The sequence below is a fragment of the Ylistrum balloti genome, unplaced genomic scaffold (assembly GCF_031769215.1).
Source record: "Ylistrum balloti isolate Yb309-2 unplaced genomic scaffold, AGI_CSIRO_Ybal_v1 Utg369576, whole genome shotgun sequence".
In the NCBI taxonomy this organism is placed as follows: Eukaryota; Metazoa; Mollusca; class Bivalvia; order Pectinida; family Pectinidae; genus Ylistrum; species Ylistrum balloti.
The window spans coordinates 989,017-1,005,394 of NW_026781869.1; positions in this window are offsets into that span (position 1 = coordinate 989,017).

Consider the following 16,378-nt stretch of genomic DNA (forward strand, 5'->3'; position numbering starts at 1 on the left):
TATGAATTACTGAGAATGTATAGAAAACAATCAACACATGTATATATCATTTGTCCAATGACATTACAAGAAATCGGCAGGTTAAAATTGATAATGACTGCATTTTGTGCTTAAATATGCAAAGCTGATATGCTTCGTTGTAATGTAATAAAAATCCTATAGCAGAAGTAAAAAAAAAACCCAGGAAAATCAAACGAAGAAATATACCTCCACGCAGAAGAGCATAACAATAAAGCTGTCAATCTAAAAATAGATAGCACTTCGATCTCCCGATAGCCGCATTGGTATCGATCCCGGTACCTCTCACATACTTAGCGAGCGCTCTACCACTTGAGCTAATTTCCCTACATAGTAGATAATATTCGTATCAAGTCCCTGAGCTTTGCGATAGAAGTTCGGCCACAGGCACCGGTGCCTACGATTCGGCTCAAGAACGTATGCGACAAATTTATTTGTTCTGTTCTGAAGGAAAGAGTGCATACACATAGGCACTGATAAATAAGAACACAAAAGTGCATGCTTAATCCTTAAAAATTGATAATTTGTCTTAGTTGTAAATATTTTACATTATTGAACACTTGCAGACAGAGATGGCAGGGAAAAATTGAAGGACGTCTCTATATAGGTTTACTAGCATCCCTGTTGACAAAGTACAGTATACGTCATGCAGTAAAAACACGTTTGTATATACAAATTTATTAATCACACGAAGACTTTTTCTTCTTGAAAGTATACGATAACTACATATTTACAAAGTGTACTGTGTGTTATAATCGCTATACCATCCCAGCTGATTATTTATATAGTATCTTTCATTTTCATTTCTGTTATACATGTCTTGTTATTTTCAAGCATATCAAAAAGACTAGAACGCTCTTTGAGAGAGAGAGAGAGAGAGAGAGAGAGAGAGAGAGAGAGAGAGAGAGAGAGAGAGAGAGAGAGAGAGAGAGAGAGAGAGAGAGAGAGAGAGAGAGAGAGAGAGAGAGAGAGAGAGAGAGAGAGAGAGAGAGAGAGAGAGAGAGAGAGAGAGAGAGAGAGAGAGAATTAACAGGCCGACTGAGAGAGTGTGTTTTTTAGAAAAAAAATACAGACTAGAGAGCTCAATATAAATGCTGGAAACATATTTTTTTTAAAATGTCAAAATTCGTGTTTGACTTTCTTGTTGCATTTTAAGCTCTTCGATAAACTCAGTCTCGTATGAAAACAAAGAACAAGTCAGCCAATAGGGAGGAGGTGTACAGTTAGTATGTCAATAGTCTGTTGCAAGACCTTACCACCAACGAAGATGTCTTCAATCATAATCTTAATTATTTTCATGATTTCGATTCCGTCCTCCATGTATTCCTTTTTTGAATTGGACATATTTTTCACGAAATTCGCTTCAGCATAGTTCACAGCCGTATGTTAAAGAAATCTCTCATAAAAAGAGAGTGATTTAGAATTGGTTATTTGGTGTACATAATAGAAACATCCAATATTCTTTGAAAAGAAATGTGTTTTAGAACAGAGTGTTTTACATTGGCCAAGAGCTCTTTGGAGTTTTATAAAATCTAAATACTGTTAATTCCACTTTTTGAATAAACAGTATCACAATAAGACTGTAACCCAGATTTGATAGTACTTAGAAGAGTGGTTATATCGAAATATTACATATATTTTTCAAATTAAATTTCTCTATTATATAATACTTCCGCTAAGCCTCATAATAAACTGTTTTTGGGATGTTCTGTCTTTTTTGTTTTATTTGCATATCCCCATTGGCTCATTAAAATGTATACTACTCAAATCTGGATTAAAGTTTTTAATTCATAATTTGGTGTTACCATGGTTACCCAAGTTATTTTTCCATGTCTTTTCGTGCTACCGTGGTCACCAATGTCCCACTATGTTAATTTTCACTTCACTTATCATTTATTTCCCTTCTTATTTAGTGCTGACCTGGTTACAACATTAAGTTATTGTATTGTCTTTGTGCCGCCAGGGTTACATTAGTTTGTTCGCATAGGTAGGGAAATTGCGGTTACCTGTCCTTCCAATGAATCACGTGACCTAGAAATAGAGCAGCGTTAGCACTGTGGAGATGTTTCGCCGGCGCAACCTCTTATATTATATATTACACCACCTTATTATCAATTAACTTGGTAAATTATTAGAATTAAGGCACTGCTATAAGTGGAAGCTGTTGTAACTGTAGTTATTATTTAAATCATACTCAGCCAGACTTACAGTAGAAACACATTTTTTTTATGTATTCTATAGTTGCGAAATAGGATTGGGTGTTAGTCATTCCGACACGATAGAACTAATGCCGTTCTATCTATAATTCTATCATATCATTTCGATTATTAAACACAATTACCTCCAGGAATACAGCATACCTATAGGACAAGTCTCCCCAAACAATGACAGCCTATGTTGTTTTAGATGTTGAACCAAAGCCAGCAGTAAAAGTTGAAGTCTCATGTTAGATGTTTTGATTGTTCATAATAAAACTACATTGAACTTTCGCATCGCACGGCCGTTGACACTGCAACAACTACCTTTTCTGAAATACAATAATAGCTCTTTATACCATATTTTGTAGTTGCCTTGGTTACAATAGCTAGTTATCCTATATTTTGTTGTTGTCTCAGTTACAATGACTGGTTATTCTATATTTTGTTGTTGCCTTGGTTACAATGACTGGTTATTCTATATTTTGTTGTTGCCTTGGTAACAATGACTGGTTATTCTGTATTTTGTTTTTGCCTTTGTTACAGTGACTAGTTATCCTATATTTTTTGTTGCCTTGGTTACAGTAACTAGTTATTCTATATTTTGTTGTTGTCTCGGTTACAATAGTTCGTTATTCTATATTTTGTTGTTGCCTTGGATACAATAGCTAGTTATCCTATATTTTGTTGTTGTCTCGGTTACAATAGTTCGTTATTCTATATTTTGTTGTTGCCTTGGTTACAGTAAATAGTTATCCTATATTTTGTAGTTGCCTTGATTACAGTAACTAGTTATCCTATATTTTGTAGTTGCCTTGGTTACAATAGCTAGTTATTCTATATTTTGTTGTTGCCTTGGTTACAGTGACTAGTTATTCTATATTTTGTTGTTGCCTTGGTTACAGTGACTAGTTATTCTATATTTTGTTGTTACCTTGGTTACAGTGACTAGTTATTCTATATTTTGTTGTTACCTTGGTTACAGTGACTAGTTATTCTATATTTCGTTGTAGGCTTTGTTATATTACTTTTATGGTACTCTGATAATTGTGTATTATGTTTACTCTCCGCTAATTCATCTTAAACAAATTTTGTTGAACCTAACATCTATTGTCATACAATGAAATAATATATTTTCCTAGGCCCTATACCACAAATCTCGTGATTTCTCAAAAGTTACTTTTTTGTGGACATTTGATTTCAAGGAATCTGCTTATATTTACTTTTTAACAGTTCGTTGACATGTGGAGTGATTGATTGAGAGGACCCATGATATCACAGGAAATAAATCTCCCACGAAAATCAATGACTTCACAGTATGTAATATACTGCGTGTTTTATTGACAAGGACATAAACATCACATTACAAATATTGTTGGTGAGCTGTTATACTCGACACAAATCATTCACACCGCCACTTTAATCGTATATACAAACATCCTAGCATAACATAATGGTAATACATATCATACTTATATATATATATAGACAAATTGATCTACCATCATATTATATACTATGTAATTATATTCTATTGTTAACGAAACAACTTAGTACTGTCATTATTTGTTTTCGTCAAATTGCAAAATTTTCACAACAAAGGCAATTAACATCTAGAACCATACTTATCACACTTGTAAATTATCGGATATACGTATAACCACCGATCTGACATACATATACATGGTGGTGCGTTTTACCATTGATCTGACATACATATACATGGTGGTGCGTTTTACCACTGATCTGACATACATATACAATTTTTTGGTGAATGGTGCGTTTTTATTTACTGTTATATTGAGTTTTTACATGGTGATGCGTTTGGAAAAGTTATCTGACAGACATTGGATAAGAATGGCTGATTGCTTGTACCAACGTTTTAAATCTATATAACTTTGAATTTATCAGTTTTCTTTTTTTTCATACATAGCTACATCTAATCTGACTGTCATATGATCATACATATAAATGTAACTGTACCCAAATTTGTATTATTTAAAAAATATACATTAACGAACATTTTAATAAATTATTATCATATACTATCTTGGTGCAGTCATTGCGCCATACTGTATTAACAACATATACTAGATGATTTGTTGTACCACTGATTTGACATAAATATCAATTCGTTTTACCATTTTTCATACATTTCCGTACCGTTTTTAACGTGGCCATATATGCACGTTGTTTTGCCATTGATTTTATATCAGCAGCATCAGGAGAAACGTTTTTCCACTGATTGACATACATATACAGGCTGTGGTTTTACCACTGTCTTGACATACATATACACTGTCAGATGCTTTCCTTTTGAAAAAGTTTGTTATCATACTATATGTGGCGTTTGCACATGATGACATACATATACATGGTGGTGAGTTTTACCACTGAGACAACTTTTTATTCGGTTTACACTATGACAGGGAAATACATGGTGGTGCGTTTTACCACTGATACATACATATGTCACTTTAGCGTTTGTAACCTATTTACATATATATAAAGGCAGACAAGAGAAAGACATTTTATGGCAGATGTATCTGTCAAAAATAGTGATTACAAACACATCATTTCAATGCAAAATTTTGCTAGTTCATTATTTTCCAATATAAAAATTATCACTATTTTTGGAATTTTGCTAGTTGTATATAGTTAATTTCGAACCCTGCATAGTGGTGCGTTTTACCACTGATTTGACATACATATACATGGTTGTGCGTTTTATCATTGATCTGACATACCTGTACATGGTGGTGCGTTTTACCATTGATCTGACATACATTTGCATGGTGGTGCGTTTTACCACAGATTTGACATACATATACATGGTTGTGCGTTTTACCACTGATTTGACGATAACCATAACTATAAAACAAGGAAACTAAATTACACGGCTGTTTCACGTTTGTGGGAATCGTCAGTGATGTTTAGGGTGTATATTACATGTTGACACGACAACTTACACGTTAGTTTAACCCTTTTTAGCCAGAAAAAGGCAACACCTATCATTATTTCGGAACATTTTCTACAAATAAAGTCAAATAAAACGTAACCGAATTATCTACAGTACATTGATAACATTTCTGCCATTTCGTCACAGTGACCTAGGCCTTAGTGTACACAGGATTGTAGTAAAGCCGAAAAAGTTAATCGATACCTTACCATCTCGTACACTTCGTTCGCCAGTACTTGCATGCTCAACACTGGCCAGTTGTCTGATGAAGGTGACCGTGTTTAATAACGTCTATTCTAATATCATCTATTACCTTATAATAATGTACAGTATCGATAGATTTCGCAAGGATGTTATCTACTCGAGACAAAAACACCCTATTCCTAATAAAAAGGTTTGAAATTGAAATTTTGGACAAGTAAAAGAAGTGTGAAAATGATAATGAAAAAGGTGCTGTTTACACGAGAGGAAGAATTTGTGTTATGATTGTGTGATAGTGATGGGCTTGCATCACAAAATCGGTTTAGAAGGATATGACCCACAGGTAGAAAAGTTACAGTACACTTCCCTATCGCTGGACAAGGAAACTGAGCGAATTCGTCAATGGCTTTCTGTTGGTCGTCGTTTAGTGGTTGATAAAACAACACATCAATGTATATTTCCACACACTTTTTCTTTTGCTTCGTCAGTCCTGGGACAATAACATAATCGCTGGAAGTGTAGACAAGTTCAGGGTGATCTACACTGAGATAAAACTGGTTCGTGACTTCTTTGATCATGTCTTCCTTGATACCATTAAGAGTCAATATCTGGTAGATAAATCTGTAGTTTACCAAACATACGTTTGGCTGGAATAGTCTTCTGCATTCTCCATTGACCTTCACATAACCATAACCACAATCCCTCCATTTCGGCATCCCATTTTTCTGTAAAACATTATATACGTTCAATTAATCATTAATTTTCATTTACTCATATTGATTTGAATATGGTCTTTCTCAAGAGGTTATGAGCCAATATTTAAAAGCATTATGTATGTCTTGGCATATATATTGTCATTGTATTTTACAAGAACAATAAAAATACGAAAGTAAAATTAAATAAATACTCCAAATTGCGAAGTGCTATGTCAAAGGCAGATAGAGAGTCGGTTAGTTGTGAGTAGCCTCCCACTACATTTACTGAAGCTGCAATGCTATCTAGCAATGATTATTAGGGAATTAAAAGCATGTTTGGATCCACGAAACACACACAATCACATAACGGCGGTGTTTACATTTATGAGAACTTTCAAATACGAATATTACAGTACTTAGTTTACTAGGCACTATTTAAATGGCTTCATTACGTCATGACGGGGATACAGAACCCAACAGAGGATGTAAAACATTGGAATTAAAGTACAGAACCCAGCAGAGGATGTGAAACATTGTAATTAAAGTACAGAACCCAACAGAGGATGTGAAACATTGAAATCAAACCCAACAGAGGATGTGTAACATTGAAATTAAAGTACAGAACCCAACAGAGGATGTGAAACATTGAAATTAAAGTACAGAACCCATCAGAGGATGTGAAACATTGAAATTAAAGTACAGAACCCATCAGAGGATGTGAAACATTGAAATTAAAGTACAGAACCCATCAGAGGATGTGAAACATTGAAATTAACGTACAGAACCCAATAGAGGATGTGAAACATTGAAATCAAAGTACAGCACCCAATAGAGGATGTGAAACATTGAAATCAAAGTACAGAACCCAACAGAGGATGTGAAACATTGAAATTAAAGTACAGAACCCAACAGAGAATGTGAAACATTGAAATTAAAGTAATAGCGGAATTGTAACGATAGGAACAATAGTAAAATACAATGCAAACGATAACAAAATAACAACTAGGGTTGTGACAAAGAAATGTTACAACGAAAGCAGTAAAGATTTAATCTTCAATGAAATGATAAAGTGATAAGGGAAAAAATGACGACCATAACTCTCCTAATACCTGAAATTACGTAGGTATAATCTTATTTGAATTCTTTTACCAGCCAAGACAAATGTCTATACCTTTGTTCTTTAAGCATAAAAGTGACTATTAATTATAAATACCTTAATTTTTGGACATTCCAGATTGGGTGATGAGTTGGCCGACTCGTCTAGAAATATTTCAGACAACACGTCCTGGTCAGTCGGCGGACATGGACAGAATGTGAATAGATCAGTATCGCCTGTAAATACATATATATCACATTGTTTTTCTAGAATGAATGACCTGATAGTGTCCGTGATGGAGATGTTAGTAAGTGAAATACTGTTAAAGAATTTATCTATATTACAATCTTCGGCACTCACGATGATAGGAACTGTTTTATAGTGTAGATGGTCATGACAAATGGCACAGAATTTGTTCCTGAAAGTCACAGACAAAACAGTACTATTTACTGAAGCAGTAACCGGTATCAGTTCGTCAAGTGAGTTTTGTATTGGGTTTTCACACAATTGACGGATTCGCTCGTCCATCCATCTGTTAGGACATGTCATGACGATCATGTGAGATGCATGTATGCGACTGTCACACCCGGTTTTATTTACAAACGGAAACACATCAGCTATACCTACGTTGCTCTCCGCACCACACAAGTCCGCAGCAGTTTCCAAATCAAATAAACGAGCTGTGTAATCATGTGACTTGTCGATTTCACATATTTCTTCGTTAGCTGTTTGTTCTCTGGTTGAGAGAAACTCGATGTTACATGCACAGGAATGAAACACTTCTTCGAGTTTCAGCATTTCTTTGTCATCAGGCCGAGCGAAGATGACATTCGAATAGACAGCCGTACAATTGTCACCAGACTCTTTGTTTCCACGATAGGTTTGATATTTCAGAAGTCCAAACACCAAATATCCTAATCCTCGCTCATGTAATGTTTCGTACATTTTCAATAGAGCATTAACTACTTTATTCAGAATTTCGTTCAAGTTTTGCAAATATCCATTAGCATACACATCGAATGTCGAAACAAACGTGAAGACATCAAGACATCTGTTGACTGCTATTACCTGGTGGCATGTGTCGTTCACTGTTTTGATATTAGAATCACATTCTTTGACTCGTTTATGCATCATCTAAAATACAGGAAAAGGAGCGATTAGAGAAACACAACATACATGTCTTTTATATATAGTGTGATATTTAGTTAATTGACATTTACTCAACAAATACCATTTTAAACAAATGCTACCGATTGAAGTGATTTTATCAGTCCAACTGCACCAGCTCGAATGCTAATTGAACGAAGGCTTCACGAAAGCAGAAAACACAAGGAAATACTCTCTCGAGTGTTGTATTCGAGGATTTTTGTTTGGCGCTATTGTCTGTAATAAATGAAAAAAGTATCTTTATATTGATTGTGTAAACAATCCTTTTTAAAAACCGCATAATATTTTGGGGGAAAATACACCGCTACATTAATTTTGCTTCAACGATTTCTAAACACGGGCTAATGTATCAAATTCTCGGGATATGATAAGAAACCATGCTTTCGTGATAAGTTTCTATAGTTACCATGTGATAAGTTTCTATATATACCGTGTGATAGGTTTCTATATATACCGTGTGATAAGTTTCTATATATACCATGTGATAGGTTTCTATATATACCGTGTGATAAGTTTCTATGTATACCGTGTGATAAGTTTCTATATATACCGTGTGATAAGTTTCTATATACATCGTGTGATAGGTTTCTATATATACCGTGTGTTTCTATATATACCGTGTGATAAGTTTCTATATATACCGTGTGATAAGTTTCTATATACACCGTGTGATAAGTTTCTATATATACCGTGTGATAAGTTTCTATATATACCGTGTGATAAGTTTCTATATATACCGTGTGATAAGTTTCTATATATACCGTGTGATAAGTTTCTATATATACCGTGTGATAAGTTTCTATGTATACCGTGTGATAAGTTTCTATATATATATATACCGTGTGATAAGTTTCTATATATACCGTGTGATAAGTTTCTACAGATACCGTGTGATAGGTTTCTACATATACCGTGTGATAAGTTTCTACATATACCGTGTGATAAGTTTCTATATATACCGTGTGATAAGTATATCTATATATACCGTGTGATAAGTTTCTATATATACCGTGTGATAAGTTTCTATATATACCGTGTGATAAGTTTCTATATATACCGTGTGATAAGTTTCTATATATACCGTGTGATAAGTTTCTATATATACCGTGTGATAAGTTTCTATATATACCGTGTGATAAGTTTCTATATATACCGTGTGATAAGTTTCTATATATACCGTGTGATAAGTTTCAATATAAACCGTGTGATAAGTTTCTATATATACCGTGTGATAAGTTTCTATATATACCGTGTGATAAGTTTCTATATATACCGTGTGATAAGTTTCTATATATACCGTGTGATAAGTTTCTATATATACCGTGTGATAAGTTTCTATATATACCGTGTGATAAGTTTCTATATATACCGTGTGATAAGTTTCTATATATATCGTGTGATAAGTTTCCGTGTGATAAGTTTCTATATATACCGTGTGATAAGTTTCTATATATACCGTGTGATAAGTTTCTATATACACCGTGTGATAAGTTTCTATATATACCGTGTGATAAGTTTCTATATACATCGTGTGATAAGTTTCTATATATACCGTGTGATAGGTTTCTATATATACCGTGTGATAAGTTTCTATGTATACCGTGTGATAAGTTTCTATATATACCGTGTGATAAGTTTCTATATATACCGTGTGATAAGTTTCTATATAAACCGTGTGATAAGTTTCTATATATACCGTGTGATAAGTTTCTATATATACCGTGTGATATGATAGTTTCTATATATACCGTGTGATAAATTTCTATATATACCGTGTGATAAGTTTCTATATATACCGTGTGATAAGTTTCTATATATACCGTGTGATAATTTCTATATATACCGTTGATAAGTTTCTATATATACCGTGTGATAAGTTTCTATATATACCGTGTGATAAGTTTCTATATATACCGTGTGATAAGTTTCTATATTATCTATATATACCGTGTGATAAGTTTCTATATATACCGTGTGATAAGTGTCTATATATACCGTGTGCTAAGTTTCTATATATACCGTGTGATAAGTTTCTATATATACCGTGTGATAAGTTTCTATATATACCGTGTGATAAGTTTACCGTGTGATAAGTTTCTATATATACCGTGTGATAAGTTTCTATATATTCGTGTATATATAAGTTTCTATATATACCGTGTGATAAGTTTCTATATATACCGTGTGATAAGTTTCTATATATACCGTGTGATAAGTTTCTATATATATATACCGTGTATATCTATATATACCGTGTGATAAGTTTCTATATATACTATATATACCGTGTGATAAGTTTCTATATATACCGTGTGATAAGTTTCTATATATACCGTGTGATAAGTTTCTATATATACCGTGTGATAAGTTTCTATATATACCGTGTGATAAGTTTCTATATACACCGTGTGATAGGTTTCTATATATACCGTGTGATAAGTATATACCGTGTGATAAGTATACCGTGTGATAAGTTTCTATATATACCGTGTGATAAGTTTCTATGTATACCGTGTGATAAGTTTCTATATATACCGTGTGATAAGTTTCTATATATACCGTGTGATAAGTTTCCATATATACCGTGTGATAAGTTTCTATATACATCGTGTGATAGGTTTCTATATATACCATGTGATAAGTTTCTATATATACCATGTGATAAGTTTCTATATACATCGTGTGGTAGTTTCTATATATACCGTGTGATAAGTTTCTATATATCACTTAGATAATCACTCGGCGAGTACCTCTATAATTTGTAGGAAAGATTTATTTTCCTAAGGAGAGGGAGTCTATGAAATTACACACCTAAAGGATACATACCTACTCATTCCACCTCCTCTTTATGACAAATTGAAAATTAATCACATCGGACTTAAAGATGGAGGAGCTTTTAACACTATAAACAGAAAACTAAACTATATAATGAAAACTCAAATATATAAGAAAAGTCAATAAAATAAAAATCTTATTATAATTACATAAGAGACAATATACTTACCAAATCATTTGAACAGTTGGGTGTAAAAAGTGGGTTTACATCGTCATTACTATCATATATCATATGAACACGCACTTCCTGATTAGCGAAATCGCCCAGCGGATGGTGACAGCTACAGTGATTCGCGACATTGCTTGTACTATCAGGAAGGTATTTGTCACAAAGAGCGACGTCATTCCACAATAATTCCATGCCGAATGAGTTTCTCAAGTGTGGTAAAAATAAAGTGACAATTACTGGACACGTTTGAGGTATGACGTAAAACGCAGAATATGTATACGTCATCTGTGAATGACATATTGCGCAGTACTTGTTTCTGAATGTTATTTCGGACCCGAAAAACTCGATATTTACAGGGTTAATTTCTTCTGGTGTTGATGACGTAGGTTCCTCACAAAGACTGCGTATTGTTTGGATAGGCCAATCATCTGGACATTTCGTAACGATCAAAAATGGTGAAAACATGTGTGGGACACAGCTAAAATACTGCTGGAATTCTCGGGTTGAGTCCATGTTAACATCATTAGCCTTGCAACAGATATTCGGATGTTCGCATTGGTCAACACATGAGCAGTTGCACTGACGGAAAAACTGTTGTTGGAAACACATATCTGAATCGTAGTCAAATGATTTTGTACATGTAATGATTACTACAATATACCAGATATTGTGCGGTAATATTGCCATGCTTCACGCTTTACTTATCAGGAGCAGTTCTATATCACAGGCAAACTTAGCGCCGCTCAGTATCTTTATAGTCCAACCTTTTTACGTATAGAAACAATAAAAACAGCTTTGGATTCAATTACACAAGGAAATGATTTTTTTTACTAAAAAGACCCTTAATTTTTATGAAAGGATAAATATTGATATAATGCCATCGCGAAAAAAAAACTAATTTCCTCACTTTGCAGTCCTCTGTATTCAATGGCTGTGTATTAATAACAATTGTGACATATTAATGAAAACAGATACAATTCCAGAAACTCGAGAAACCAAATTTTAGGTAATGAAAATCCATTTCACGGTGACAAATGACTGGTGAGGATAAAGAAAACAACGATGTATCAGTCTTTACAATGATTTGTTATAATGAATATTCTCTTTATTAACACGTCTAGTGAATTTGAACCAATAGTAAAACTAATATTGTCCACAAGATTTATTTCAAGATAGAAAATATAATTTCGGACCCAATTGGTGAGCGTATTTTTCTGGATCAATTTGAGTATTTTGCTGTTTTGTGGGGTCGCATTAAAATGATCCTGTCCTTAGATGGTATACGACCTTAGATTAAATAAAATATGAGGGAGAGCTACATTTAAGTGTGGAAGTCCAGGCAATGGCTCTTTAGGGTTTGTTAACACATCTGATTGCTAACCTTGTTCACTCTCACAGTATATAACTTTATTCTCATTACGTTTTTTCAAGAACCTCCGTGTACATCTTTCTTTTGTCAATATATTGCCCTCGTTAAATCGTTTCGAGTGTGGGTTATGATTTTGTAATCATTTTGTGATTGTCCGTGATCAGAGAGCAAAGAAAATCCCGATTGCACTGACAGCCTCATTGATGTTGTCTACTACAATATACAATACAAAAGGGTGCAGCACGTCAGTCTGATTAGATAGCAGTTCCTAAACATTGCTGTAATTTAATAATACATATCACCTTGTTTAAGACGGGTTTGATTATAAGGTGATTGAAGACATTGGTTCGTTTTGTTTATTCTAGTTTCTATATATATCATGTGATAGGTTTCTATATATACCGTGTGATAAGTTTCTATATATACCGTGTGATAAGTTTCTACAGATACCGTGTGATAAGTTTCTATATATACCGTGTGATAAGTTTCTATATATACCGTGTGATAAGTTTCTATATATACCGTGTGATAAGTTTCTATATATACCGTGTGATAAGTTTCTATATATACCGTGTGATAAGTTTCTATATATACCGTGTGATAAGTTTCTATATATACCGTGTGATAAGTTTCTATATATACCGTGTGATAAGTTTCTATATATATCGTGTGATAAGTTTCTATATATACCGTGTGATAAGTTTCTATATATACCGTGATAAGTTTGTACATATACCGTGTGATAAGTTTCTATATATACCGTGTGATAAGTTTCTATATATACCGTGTGATAAGTTTCTATATATACCGTGTGATAAGTTTCTATATATACCGTGTGATAAGTTTCTATATATACCGTGTGATAAGTTTCTATATATACCGTGTGATAAGTTTCTATATATACCGTGTGATAAGTTTCTATATATACCGTGTGATAAGTTTCTACAGATACCGTGTGATAGGTTTCTACATATACCGTGTGATAAGTTTCTACATATACCGTGTGATAAGTTTCTATATATACCGTGTGATAAGTTTCTATATATACCGTGTGATAAGTTTCTATATATACCGTGTGATAAGTTTCTACAGATACCGTGTGATAAGTTTCTATATATACCGTGTGATAAATTTCTATATATACCGTGTGATAAGTTTCTATATATACCGTGTGATAAGTTTCTATATACATCGTATGATAAGTTTCTACATATACCGTGTGATAAGTTTCTCTATATATACCGTGTGATAAGTTTATATATATACCGTGTGATAAGTTTCTCTATATATACCGTGTGATAAGTTTCTATATACACCGTGTGATAAGTTTCTATATATACCATGTGATAAGTTTCTATATATACCGTGTGATAAGTTTCTATATATATGTGATAAGTTTCTATATATATATATACCGTGTGATAAGTTTCTATATATACCGTGTGATAAGTTTCTATATATACCGTGTGATAAGTTTCTATATATACCGTGTGATAGGTTTCTATATATACCGTGTGATAAGTTTCTATGTATACCGTGTGATAAGTTTCTATATATACCGTGTGATAAGTTTCTATGTATACCGTGTGATAAGTTTCTATATATACCGTGTGATAAGTTTCTATATATACCGTGTGATACGTTTATATATGTGTTTACACTATGTAAAGATTTAGGCTTGTACTTATCAAGACATCAGATAGTAAGTAATTCTCAATAATAAAAAAGGAAACAAAATGTGACGATTGAAATCGATTTTATTTTTAAGCAGATAAAACCGAAAAACACCGTGACGTCCTTTATGGAGAAATGACCCAAGCAATAACAGGATAAGGTCATTCGTAAGATCCCAAAATCTTACAATATTGAAAAGGTATATAACTTGAGATAAGACAATGAGTAGAAATATGTATTTCATTTTTCAGAGGATTTTCATTTTAAAGAAAACAATATCATAAAAAAAAATTCAATTATACAAGTCAAAACTTAAACGAGACCAAAAGATATAATGCATCTAAGCTCTTTTTGATGAAGTATGTATGTTAATCAGTTTATGGTCCGAACAGAATCACGTGAAACTGACAGTCATTTTGGTCATTATTACAAAACAGTATAAGTTATTGCTTACCAAAATGTGTGATAACAGCAAACATATGTTTGTATGATACATCACTACTATTAAATCCAACTACAAACCGTACATGTGAAAAACAAAGCGCGTATGCAGAATATATCGCTACATTTTGTCAATGCAAATGGTATGTTTCATGAAATAACAAACAAGGCGTTTTAATAATATGTAGATAAATATGATATAAAAATAAAAACTTTCATTTACTTAACGGAATAGAATCATGATTTATATATTTATAAACACAAACACTTCTTCCTACATTTATCTCTCCCTTGATTTATGTTACTATTACTAATGCGAGTTTGAAAGTCCGACGATCTGTTTGAAATAAGTTAAAATCGATTACGACAAATTTTTCAATTGAATTTAATTGAAACATGGTATTGTATAGCTGAAGCTTTATCTGTTATCAATTATCACAAATTCACTAATTATTTATCTTAAGGTTTCTATCAGAGTCATGACACAGAGGAATGCAAAATACCTCAAGTGTAACCATGAACTCAATTGAAGTGCTGTCAGTACACCAAGTAGCCATGAACTCAATTGAAATGCTGTCAGTATACCAAACAGCCATGAACTCAATTGAAGTGCTGTCAGTATACCAAACAGCCATGAACTCAATTGAAGTGCTGTCAGTATACCAAGCAGCCATGAACTCAATTGAAGTGCTGTCAGTACACCAAGTAGCCATGAACTCAACTGAAGTGCTGTCAGTACACCAAGTAGCCATGAACTCAATTGAAGTGATGTCAGTACACCAAGCAGTCATGAACTCAATTGAAGTGATGTCAGTACACCAAACAGTCATGAACTCAATTGAAGTGATGTCAGTACACCAAGTAGCCATGAACTCAATTGAAGTGCTGTCAGTACACCCAGTAGCCATGAACTCAAGCAGTCATGAACTCAATTGAAGTGCTGTCAGCACACCAAGTAGCATGAACTCATGAACTACACCAAGCAGCCAATTGAAGTGTTGACAGTACACCAAACAGTCATGAACTCAATTGAAGTGCTGTCAGTATACCAAACAGTCATGAACTCAATTAAAATGCTGTCAGTACACCAAGTAGCCATGAACTCAATTGAAGTGCTGTCAGTACACCAAACAGCCATGAACTCAATTGAAGTGCTGTCAGTATACCAAACAGTCATGAACTCAATTGAAGTGCTGTCAGTATACCAAACAGCCATGAACTCAATTGAAGTGCTGTCAGTATACCAAACAGCCATGAACTCAATTGAAGTGCTGTCAGTATACCAAACAGCCATGAACTCAATTGAAGTGCTGTCAGTATACCAAGCAGTCATGAACTCAATTGAAGTGCTGTCAGTACACCAAGTAGCCATGAACTCAATTGAAGTGCTGACAGTACACCAAGCAGTCATGAACTCAATTGAAGTGCTGTCAGTATACCAAGCAGTCATGAACTCAATTGAAGTGCTGTCAGTACACCCAGTAGCCATGAACTCAATTGAAGTGCTGTCAGTACACCAAGCAGCCATGAACTCATTTGAAGTGCTGTCAGCACACCAA